The sequence below is a fragment of the Myotis daubentonii genome, chromosome 9 (genome assembly GCF_963259705.1).
Source record: "Myotis daubentonii chromosome 9, mMyoDau2.1, whole genome shotgun sequence".
In the NCBI taxonomy this organism is placed as follows: Eukaryota; Metazoa; Chordata; class Mammalia; order Chiroptera; family Vespertilionidae; genus Myotis; species Myotis daubentonii.
In genome coordinates this window covers 28250868-28263140 of record NC_081848.1, presented here as the reverse complement: position 1 = coordinate 28263140, position 12273 = coordinate 28250868, and the positions used below count along the sequence as shown (strand labels likewise).

At 47.4% G+C, this 12273-nt stretch overlaps 3 pseudogenes; 2 read left to right on the top strand and 1 right to left on the bottom strand.

Moving 5' to 3' along the window:
- Positions 1 to 1071: 1071 nt before the first annotated feature.
- On the bottom strand, positions 1072 to 3422 carry LOC132241767 (lysine-specific demethylase 4D-like; annotated as a pseudogene).
- Positions 3423 to 3446: 24 nt separating this feature from the next.
- On the top strand, positions 3447 to 4438 carry LOC132241766 (proline-rich protein 23B-like; annotated as a pseudogene).
- A 3990-nt stretch (positions 4439 to 8428) lies between these two features.
- On the top strand, positions 8429 to 10592 carry LOC132241765 (lysine-specific demethylase 4D-like; annotated as a pseudogene).
- The last annotated feature ends 1681 nt before the right edge of the window (positions 10593 to 12273 follow it).

The window sequence follows — 12273 nt, the reverse complement described above, 5'->3', positions numbered from 1 at the left end:
CCATAATTAAGTTAATAACAATGTACTTATGTATATAGTTTAACTTCAAAACAATTCGGCTCTCACTAGAAATTTCAATTGTTGTACTGTTGATATTTGGCTCTGTTGACTAATGAGTTAGCTGACCACTGGCTAGCCTGAAACTCTGGCATATGCCCTAACCAAGATTCAAACCAAGTCCATCTGGTTCATGGCTAGAGACTCAACCATAAAACTACACCTGCCAGGCTAGTTCCGCTATTTATTATTTGAAGAAAGGCGTGCTCCTGGAGAATGGCTGTGGGCAGTGGTCCAGAAAGCCCACATGAAAATAAGCGGAGGCTCCTGGAGTTAGATGTGTCTATCTCTCTATCCCTCTCCTGTTCTCTCTGTATAAAATCCATACAAACATATTATTTAACAAATTACAAACATTCTCAAGGCAGTACTGGCTGACAGACTCATTGGGTAAAGTTCTAGTTCCAGCCTGAGCAGAGGCCTGAGCTGTGTGTAGGTGTGTCACAGCTGCCGAGTAAGAGAAGCTGCTGGGCTCAGTTGTGGCTGCAGCATGTCCAGTGGGAACCAGGGTCTTAGGAATCTGCAGAATGAGTCATCTGGAAACTAATACACACTTCCAAAGACAGCCACAGGAATGTGAGCTCTCCTTTGGTAGTTGGCTCCAAGCCATCATTAAGAGACTAACAGTTCTATCTATCTATCTATCTATCTATCTATCTATCTATCTATCTATCTATCATCTCCTGCTGTAATTTAGTTTAGAACACCTGAGAATGTTCTTATCAAGGCACACTATGGCAGGGAGGGATCCTGAAGGTGATATCAAAACCAGCCGTGTCCATGGCATCTAGGAGTGGGCTGAGAATGCCTGAGAGGTACCACAGCATTCCAGGGCAGCTGCCCAATGGGGAGGTGTGTTTGTCTAACAAATAGGAGCCCTGCTTGTCATAGTAGTAGAAACATCTGGCAACTTAATAAATGCGTCTTTTCTAGGAGAAAAAGCATCTTGACTGTGGACAGGGCCAGCCCAGATTGCTGCTTGGCTGGGAGGTGCTGTGTTCCCAGGTTTGAGGGTCAGATACAGCCATATTTGGCTAAATCTTCATCAGTGATAGGCTCAAAGATGGAAGACTGCCCATTGGCAGGGAATGTGTCCCAGGACTCCAGAGAGGTAGCTGCCTCTAGCTTTAGCTCCAGGGATTGACAGTCAGGGGCCCAGGAAATTTTGGCAACTGTGGCGGGGACCTGGACCATGGAGGCATGAGAGTGGTCCATCCTTACAAGCTCAGAGAGGCTCGCAGGGGCCCTGGGGTTTCCAGCAGTGTCTGTGGGGAAGGACCTCAGAGTCCCAGTGACACAGCGAGGAGTTAGTGGGACATTGTCAGGGAAATTGACTGGAATATTGTCCAGAGAGAGCAGGCACGGGCCAGGGTGCATCGGTGCATCAGGATCCAATGGGGGCCCCAAGGGCTGAAGGTCAGGGGCACAACAGCACCCAGAAGCCCACACAGGATGCTGGCCACCAGGGCTCAGTGGTGCTGGGCTGTCCATGGAGGGTTTGTCCTCAGGCACAGGCTGGGCTTTGGGATCCGGAGCTGTGCGCACTGCGCCCACTAGGCGGCCCCTCTTAGCAGGGGCCTGAACAATCCACCCTTGAGTCCCTGTTCCCGAGGGCGATGACCACTCTCAGGACCACGAGTGCCAGTTGGCTGGAGATCCTGGGCAGATGGGCGGGAGGTTGGCTGTGAGGATGGGTCGGGCTTTGAGGAGCAGAGGGCCGCGGCAGCAGCGGGCTGGGCAGCAGAGGCAGAACCCTGGCCTAGTGAGGGGTGCAGGCATGGCTGGCGCACAAGGGTATGGCGGCGACCATACCCACAGCCAGTGCCCACTGATTGAGGGGTGTGCGTGGCCCGACGGGGCTGCAGGTGCCTCAGGACCAGCGCAGATCTCCAGGCCGCCCCGCCCTCCCTCCAGACACTCAGCACCTCGCTGCCCAGGGCCTTGGGCTCCATATGGTCCACAACAGTCTGGTCCTGCCCACGTTTCCACAGCTCATAGCGCTCGGGCTGCAGGATGCACACGAACAAGTCCATGGAAAAGCTCACCCGGGCCTCCCCACAGCTGCACTGAGAGGCCACTTTGCCATAGTCGACCCATCGCGGGGTGGCAAAGTTGATGGCCTCCGCACAGTTGAAGCCATGGTTGAAGCCAGCGTGGTAGCCATAGGGAAAGGTCACCATGAACTCTCCAGCCTCCTGAGTGATGCGACTGAACGGGACCCCGTTCTCCTTGAGGACAGTGGGCGAGATTAGGGCCACCTTGTGCCGTAGGAAGGCCTCGCAGCCCTGAGAGCTGCCTGGGAAAAGGTCCCTGGCCAGGCGCTCCAGGCGCTGGCCGTGCTCTGGGGGCACCGCGTACCACGTTTTGGGCTCCCCGAAGTGCAGGTAGTTGATGCTGTAAAGGTCCATGTCCTCCGTGTGCCAAGCGAAGGTGGTCTTCCACATGCCAAAGTACAGGTAGGGGGTGTTGACGCCTTCGATGACAACCCCACACTCCTGCTCCAGCAGGTCCTGGATGGTTCCCAGGTGGCCAAGGTTCCATTGCTTAGTGTTGGCATCAAACAAGGAGCCACTGATGTCAGCGCCATATATGGGCGAGTCGTACAGGCGCGTTTTCCAGTATTTCCGCTCCAGATCCTCAAAGTCCAAGTGTGGTGGAGTCTGATACTGTGCACTGTTTGCCAACAGGCGATACTCGCCCACTGTCATGGCCCTCTTCTTTCTGTGGTATTGAATAAACACACCTGCTCGCCCAGACGCCACCTGCTGGAGGGGAGTGGCTATCACCATGTCACTGACATCATCATAGGTCTGTCTGGCTTTCCATTCCTTGGGTGGAATGACCTTCGCCAGGCCAGCTCGGTGGGCACCTTGGGACTCCATGTAACCAATATATTTGTTGAAATCTTTAAATTCTTCCATGGTTGGGTGGAAGGTCATGATTGTCCCACTTGGCTAATTAGACACCATGTCTGCAATGTAAGCAGAGGATTCCCGAGTTCTCAGGGATGTTTTAGATTCCTGAGAATGAGGGAGTAATGTCTTCTCTCTTGTTTTGTTTGTTTGTTTGTTTCTTTCTTTCTTTCTTTTGTTTTTTTAAGCTTTGGTGTATCTGTGAGGCAGTAAGTCAGATTCAGTAACCCTAACCCAATAATACATCTCAATCATAAATAATATAAAACTATAGTCAGTTCGTTAAACTGGTAATAGGAAAATAGCTCTTTTGCTCACAAGCACAAATAGCAGAAATCAAAATCCCAATTCCAAGTGAAGGTCCTGCAGGATCCAGAGAGCCAGTATCTGCTTGAGAGCTGGCTTTCAAATGCAGCCCACATCCTCTTGGGCCTGGCTTTATACCGGGGCCATAGTAATCTTCTCATTGCTCATCCAATGGGATCTAGGGAGGAGGGGCCTGGTTAGTCATCTGACTTTGTCCAGGTCCCATTTTCAAAACAAAAACTTGCCCTAGCAAGTTTGGCTCAGTGGAAGGGTCCTGGGTTCAATTCCAGTCATGGCACATGCCGAATTGGGGGCTTGATCCCGTGTGGGGTGTGCAGGAGGCAGCCAATGAATGATTCTGGCTTATCATTAAAGTTTCTCTCTCTCTCTCTCTCTCTCTCTCTCTCTCTCTCTCTCTTTCTCTCCCTTCCTCTTTGAAACCAATTTTTTTAAAAAAAGATATACAAGGCCCTAAAGGAGAAATAAAAAATGAAATGAAGACTGGATTGCGCCCAACCTGCAAGGCCCAGCGGGACCCCACGCCACTGTTGCGCTCACCTCCATGCTGGTCCTGGCTGCAGGCTGTGCTCTGCAGCTGCCTCTGGATGGCGGAGTCCACCTGGTGCTGGAGCCCGAGCCCACATGGGTCCTGCAGCAACTGTCTCTGGGAGGGCACACCCTGGTGCTGGTCCCCGAGGCGCTCTTGGGCTCAGGAGCTGGGGCGCACCGGCCCTTTGTCAGCCTTGAACCCAGCTCTCTCCTGGGCGCAAGGCGGGTGGAGGGGGGGGGGGGATGGTGTCGCCATCCAGCAGGGATTCTTCTGCGCATTTGCCCCACAGATCACAGTCCCAGAAGAGCCCCACCACCAGGAGTAGGATGAGACCTCCGGGTTCCTGAATCCCTGGATGGTTCCTGCAGCCAGCTGGGTCGCTGGAAAGGGGTTAGGCACCCACCCACAGGACCCCATCAAACAGCGATGGCCTCAGACCCCCATGCCTAGTCCAGAGGGACGCCTGCCTGAGCCCTGCATCAAGCTGAACTTCAACCTGTGGGAGCGCTTCCCCAGCTCACTGCTCCAAGCTCTACCTCCTGGGCCTGCTCTCCCAAGGCCCCGAAACGCCTGTTCCAGGGATGAACTGCTGCAATCCCACCCCCGGGGCTGAGGACCAGGAGAAGGGATTCTGATAGCCCTTGTGTGTATTTTGCACATCCTACAAGAATGGATAAAGGCAGATACTCTTGATGCAGGACGCTTTGCAGAATTTTCGACCAATGGGAGACTAAAACATTTGGAAGAAAGATCGCAAAGCAGCAGAGAAATGCTGCTTCAAACACAGGAAACTTGACTTGGGGTGGTGAGCACACAATGCTATATACAGATGATGTATTATGTAAAATTGGGCACTTGAAACGTATGCAATTTATTAACCAGTGACCCTAATAAACATGTTATTTAAGAAATATTTTAAAAATACAGTGTACTTCCAGCTTGCTACTTAGGTTGTTTTCTTTATGTAGGTCACCTTTAAGCAGTTCCATTCCCCCTAGTTTTGCTTCAAACCTCGCGCCAGTACTTTTCTCTAAAAATACTTCCCATTTTGTGGGTCCTAATCTATAATAATAAAGCATAATGCGATAATTGGACTGGCTGTCCTTCCGACATCCTTCTGTCGTCCTTCTGGGTGACCTTCCTGGAAGCCCAGGTTCCGGGGGTCAAAGGGAAGCCGGTGCCAGCAGCCAGGGAAAGGAAGGCCTACTCTTGCACAAATTTCGAGCATTGGGCCTCCAGTATATAATAGTTTGGAATCAAGATTTTATAATAGTACAAGGCAAGCACTTTTTAATTGTTTTATATAATAATTAGGAATCAAGATTTTGCAATCATAGAAGGCAAGCACTTTTTTTATTGTTGATTTTCCTTTAAAGCATAAACCAGTAGAAAACAATAACCTGTTATATCAGAAAGCAGAAAGATACATCTACCTCCAGGCACCTCTGCTTATTTACACGTGGGCTTTCTGGACCACTGCTCACAGCCAGTCTCCAGGAGCAGGTCTTTCTGCATTCAAATTCTGCTCCTATCCCAGAGCTGGCCTCCTCCTTCTCTCACCCCTTTGCCTATAGGCCATGTAAATTTATCTTAGATTAACTATTTGTACCCTCCACCCCTCCTGCCAACCCCTCCCCCCCCCCGATTTGATGTATAAAGAGCTTGCAATACTCTGGGACAATGGGCATGTTGTCTTTTCTACTATGCTGCTGGAGGTTTCGACTCCATGCCTCAAGTCAGGACTTGCTTTCGGTGAGCATTTTGGTTAATAAAACCGTACTTACAAAAAAGACTTTCAGCCCTGGAAGTGAAATTTTTTTTATCAGCCTCTAGCCTCCACAATTATTTGGGAGCAACAAATCCTGGACTTTGGTTCCCCTCCAGTCTCCCTCCCTTTTCTTTTCTTCCTTCCCTTCCCCCACCCAACACCCTCTCCTGGTAAACCAGGCTCCTTTCACCAATTAGGTCAGCAGATACTCAAAAAACAGTTATGATCTTTCTGAGTCATTGATATGTTTAAAATGCTATCACCAGTATTTCTTCACAAATATATTAAAGGTAACCGATATCTTACTGTTTTTCTAATATTGTTCATTCTACCAATTGAGGGTTTGAGGTTACTGTTTTCTGCACTTGTCTTAGTAATTATATCAAAACATTTTAAGCAAAACATGTTTTTATGGCCTAGTAAAAGTGTGTGGAGTTGGTGAATGAAGTTGGGGATGGTTGTGGGGTTCTGCTTGACTGCCTGGCTGGGGAATTGGATACGTACAGACATTATCTTAAGGATAACTCGGTGGAAATCATTTGGCACTGGGCTGAGCGGTAGGTAGTACCAGAGTTGCTGGGAGACATATGCAAGCAGAGGACAAAAGTACCATCATCCAAATTTTTTCTCTTCAAGTCTTCTTGCTGTTTCCAAGGTATATGTATGTATATATTTTTATATTTTGATATATTTTATTGATTTCAGAGAGAAAAGGAAAGGGAGAGAGAGATAGAAACATTAATGATGAGAGAGAATCATTGATCAGCTGTCTCCTGCACACTCCCAACAGGGGATTGAGCCCTGCATATGCCCTGACGGGGAATCCAACCGTGACCTCCTGGTTCATAGGTAGATGCTCAACCACAGAGCCCTTCCAGTCGGGCTATCTGTATATTTAATGCGGTTAATTCCCTGATTCATTTCAATAAACAAATCCATTAAATAAATTAACAATATTATTCCAATTGGTAACATGTGGGGATGGGACAGTAGGGCAGAATTTGTAGGGGCTGGCCTGGGTTCTGGTGATCAGGGAAAGTTTAGAGCAGGAGAACTTTCTGAGACCCAACTGACAAAAGGAGTTGGTTTCCACTTAGAGAAAACAGCAAATGTAATAGCTCTGCTGTGGAATGGAAAGGAAGCTTGTTCTTTGAGTCATAGAATAGAAGAAGGAGAACCATAGAACCTTTTGACTCATATTAGGTATTTGATTATTTTTCTTTTTCTTTTTTTAATAACTAATTAGTTACGTATTTTTATTGATTTCAGAGAGGAAGGGGGAGCGAGAAAGAGATAGAACCATCAATGATAAGAAAGAAACATTGATATGCTGCCTGCTGCATACCCACTAATGGGGATTGAGCCCACAACCCGGGTATGTACCCTTGATCAGAATCCAACCCAGGAAACTTTGGTCCACAGGCCGATGCTCTGTCCACTGAGCCAAACCAGTTAAGGCTGTATTTGAATATTTTTCAACTTGAAATAAGGCATTGGCAATTTAAAACAGCACTTCAGATGATGTGACATCCATATTCAATCAGCATAGCTCTTTGAACAAGGAGGGAGAAGTACTTAGAGTATCCAAGTGATACAGGGAGAGTTGATGGTTATTTTGACTTAGTCTTTACTATTGAAGATGCGTGGAGTGGACAAACTCAGAATAAATGTTGGAAATTGAAAATGATAGTTTGGGTACAGAAGGAAACATTTCAAAGAAGCAGACCACCTTTCCCCTGGCCCCAGACCTCCCTTACAGAACGTCAGTAACCCTCAGGCACATGAAGCACCGAATAAACAAGTGAAGAGCAGTGAGTACCCTCCTGTGAAGCCAGTGAGTGTATAATTGGTGAAAACTGTTGAGAAACAGTAGCAAGATAAAATTTGAATTCACATAACCTATGACCAAGAGATTCATTTGTAGGCACTGGTGCGGGGTCCTCCAATGGATGTGTGAGCGGATGTTCACAGCAGCGGAGTAAGAGGTCAGAAGAAGAAACAACACAAAGGCTCAGTGGCAGCAGCAAGGTCTACAATTGAATGCAGCCCAGGAACAAAACTAAATCCAGCTATGTGCGTGACACAAACGAAGGAAAAATACACACCAAAGGGAACATGAAAACATTCTCTTCTTAAAGGGTTATATTTAAAGGTCCTATAAAGTTTTAAAAAAACAGGTACAGTTTTAATTTCATATTGTGTACTGAAATTAATATGCTTATAGTTCGGTCAAGGTTAGTAGGAGAGGCAGATGAGGCAGTGCTCCCGAAGGAGGAGCCTGGGTCAGGTACCGGGTGACTGGCAATAGAGTGTTTCTTGACCTGGGACGTGCTTCTACTTTGTTCACTCTCCGGTTATTCATAGATGTGAATAGTTCTTAATATGTGTAAGTTAAGCTGTACAAATATGCTTTGTGAATTTCTGTATTAACATATTTTATAATTAAACAAATGTTAAACCTTCCTGCTTTAAAAAAATTATCATGTACTGGTTTATAGAATTGTTTGTTTTATATTGCGCCGTTTTGTAGACTGTTTTTAAAAGTAGGTTATGTTTCTAAGTTTTTTCATTCTTCTATTCTTCATTGACACCTACTCTTATCTATTATTTTAATACACTTAGTGATACTTTATTTTTTAGAACAGTTTTAGATTGAAAATTTGATCAGAGAATTGGGAGAGTTCCCCCCATATAACTACCCCCATGCTACCTCATTCACGGTTTCCACTATTATTAATACCTTACAATACTGTGGTACATTTGTTACAGCTAATAAATCAACGCTTATACGTTATTTAATAAATCTGTTAATCAGATTTCCTCAGTTTTTACACAATGTCCATTGTATGTTCCTGCCGGAAGCCAATCAACCCTTGCTGCTTAACACAGTCGCTGCAGGGAAGAAACATTTGCACAGCTTATGTTTCCAGGGACCTGGCATATATGGCATATGTTTGCTCCCCCTCTTAACACTATGTGTTTTGAACAGGACCACCACCCCGAGAAAGGTTGTTTCCCCAGGTGGGGATTTTTCCCTGGAGTTAGGGAGGGAATAAAACCCCTTAACTAAGTGCCAGGAGGGTAACTAATCACTTTAACTAGGAACAATCACACTTAAGCTACATAATATTTACTTAGGATAATCTCCTTCAGTTACTCCCTTGTAGTTTAAAAGAACAATAGAGTAACCTTGGAATGGAGATAAGAAACACCCTAACCTTTGGAATAGAATGGATAGGATTAAAATCAACTGGTGTGAATATAGATGTAATAGGACAATAGACACAGACCTTGGCTGGAATTCCTGGCTAGAGAACGGGGCTATGATGACCAACTGAAAGCTGGTCAAACAAGAGAGAAGACATTACTCCCTCATTCTCAGGTATCTAAAACATCCCTGAGAACCTGGAAATCCTCTGCTTACATTGCAGCCATGGTGTCTAATGAGCCAAGTGGGACAATCATGACCTTCCACCCAACCATGGAAGAATTTAAAGATTTCAGCAAATATATTGGTTACATGGAATCCCAAGGTGCCCACCGAGCTGGCCTGGCGAAGGTCATTCCACCCAAGGAATGGAAAGCCAGACAGACCTATGATGATGTCAATGACATGGTGATAGCCACTCCCCTCCAGCAGGTGGCGTCTGGGCGAGCAGGTGTGTTCATTCAATACCACAGAAAGAAGAGGGCCATGACAGTGGGCGAGTATCGCCTGTTGGCAAACAGTGCACAGTATCAGACTCCACCACACTTGGACTTTGAGGATCTGGAGCGGAAATACTGGAAAACGCGCCTGTACGACTCGCCCATATATGGCGCTGACATCAGTGGCTCCTTGTTTGATGCCAACACTAAACAATGGAACCTTGGCCATCTGGGAACCATCCAGGACCTGCTGGAGCAGGAGTGTGGGGTTGTCATCGAAGGCGTCAACACCCCCTACCTGTACTTTGGCATGTGGAAGACCACCTTCGCTTGGCACACGGAGGACATGGACCTTTACAGCATCAACTACCTGCACTTCAGGGAGCCCAAAACGTGGTACGCGGTGCCCCCAGAGCACGGCCAGCGCCTGGAGCGCCTGGCCAGGGCCCTTTTCCCGGGCAGCTCTCAGGGCTGCCAGGCCTTCCTGCGGCACAAGGTGGCCCTCATCTCGCCCACTGTCCTCAAGGAGAACGGGGTCCCGTTCAGTCGCATCACTCAGGAGGCTGGAGAGTTCATGGTGACCTTTCCCTATGGCTACCACGCTGGCTTCAACCATGGCTTCAACTGTGCGGAGGCCATCAACTTTGCCACTCCGCGATGGGTCGACTATGGCAAAGTGGCCTCTCAGTGCAGCTGTGGGGAGGCCCGGGTGAGCTTTCCCATGGACGTGTTCGTGCGCCTCCTGCAGCGCATGCGCTATGAGCTGTGGAAATGAGGGCAGGACCACACTGTTGTGGACCACGTGGAGCTGGGCCTCAGGCACCTCCAGCCCCTTCGGGCCATGCACACCCTTGGATCAGTGGGCAGGGGCCGTGGGTCCCGAGGCCACCATGGCAGCCGAGCCCTTGTGCGCTAGCCATGCTTGCGCCCCCCACTAGGCCAGGGTTCTGTCTCTGCTGCCCATCCCACAGCTGCCTTTGCCTTCTGCTCCTCAAAGCCGGAACCATCCTCACAGCTAACCCCGGGCCCATCTGCCCAGGATCACCAGCCAACTGGCACATATGGTCATGAGAGTGGTCGTCGTCCTCCAGAACCAAGGACTCAAGAGTCCATTGTACAGGTCCCAGCTAAGAGGCGCCGCCTAGTGGGTGCAGTGCGCACAGCTCCGGATCCCAAAGCCCAGCCTGTGCCTGAGGACAAACCCTGCATGGACAGCCCAGCACTGCTGGTCCCAGCATCCTAAGGTAGCTTTTGGGTGCGCTGTGCTCCAGTCTCTTAAGCCCAGGGGATGTATACTTTTGTTCTCCGTGGTCTTTTTTTAAAAAAAATTAAATCTTTGTTGTTCAGATTATTACAGTTGTGCCTCTTTCCCCCCCCCCCCCCACATAGCTCCCCTACCTGTTTCCCACGCCCTCTACGCCTTCACCCCTTCCCCCCACTGTCCTCATCCATAGGTGCACGAATTCTGTCCAGTCTCTTCCCGCATCCCCTTCACCCCTTTCCCCCCCAAGAATAGTCAGTCCACTCCCTTTCTATGCCCCTGATTCTATGATAATCACCAGTTTATTCTGTTCATCAGATTATTTATTCACTTGATTTTTAGATTCACTTGTTGATAGATGTGTATTTGTTGCTCATAATTTGTATCTTTACCTTTTTCTTCTTCTTCCTTTTCTTAAAGGATATCTTTCAGCATTTCATATAATACTGGTTTAGTGATGATGAACTCCTTTAGCTTTTTCTTATCTGTGAAGCTCTTTATCTGACCTTCAAATCTGAATAATAGCTTTGCTGGATAAAATAATCTTGGTTATAGGTTCTTGGTATTCATCACTTTGAATATTTCTTGCCACTCCCTTCTGGCCTGCATAGTTTCTGTGGAGAAATCAGCTGACAGTTGTATGGGTACTCCCTTGTAGGTAACTGACTGTCTTTCTCTTGCTGCTTTTAAGATTCTCTCTTTGTTTTTGCTCTTGGCATTTTAATTATGATGTGTCTTGGTATGGTCCTCTTTGGATTCCTTTTGTTTGGGGTTCTCTGCACTTCCTGGACTTGGAAGTCTATTTCTTTCATCAGATAAGGGAAGTTTTCTGTCATTATTTCTTCAAACAGGTTTTCAATATCTGGCTCTCTCTCTTCTTCTGGCGCCCCTATAATTCGGATGTTGGTACAGTTGAAGCTGTCCCAGAGGCTCCTTTGTATTTTTGGATTCTTTTTTCATTTTGCTCTTTTTGTTGGGTATTCTTTGCTTCTTTGCATTTCAAATCTTTGACTTGATTCTTGCGATCCTCTAGTCTGCTGTTGGAACTCTGCATAATATCCTTTATTTCAGTAAGTGTAGCCTTAATTTCTAGTTGGTCCTTTTTCATAACCTCGAGGGTCTCACCAGATTTCTTGAGGGTCTCATTACATTTATCGGCATTCTCACCAGACTTTCTGAGGGTCTTACTAAATTTATCAGTGGTTTCTAGAAAGTTCTTGAAAAACCTTAAAAGTGTGGTTTTGAACTCTATATCCAGTAGTTTGCTTTCCTCCATTTCTGTCATTTCTGAACTGTTTCGTTGTCTCCGCATTTTTTATGCTTGCCTGTGTTGGTAGAGTGGCTTTGTTTGCCAGTTGTCCTATAAGGCCCAGTGGCTCAGCCTCCCCAATTACCTGAGTTGGACACTCTTGGTGCACCCCTTTGTGGGCTTTGTGCACAGTCTTGTTGTAGTTAAGGCTTGATTGTTGTAGGTATCACTGGGAGGAATTGACCTCCAGGCCAATTGGCTGTGAGAATCAGCTGTGTCTACGGTGGGAGAGCTTCTGTGCTGAAGACGCCCTTATGAGGCAAGACTTGCTTCAGTGGGGCTTTGGTGCTCACTGAGTCTGTCCCCTGAGTGTGTCCCTTATGGATTTGAGGAGTTGTAATTAGATGGTCCCGCTCAGAGCACTGGGTACACTGGCTCTTGGATCTCTAAGGAGGTGCTAATTTAGCCTCTGCCTGAGGCTACACAGCAGGAGCTACGAGGAGATCTGCAGATTCCCCTTCC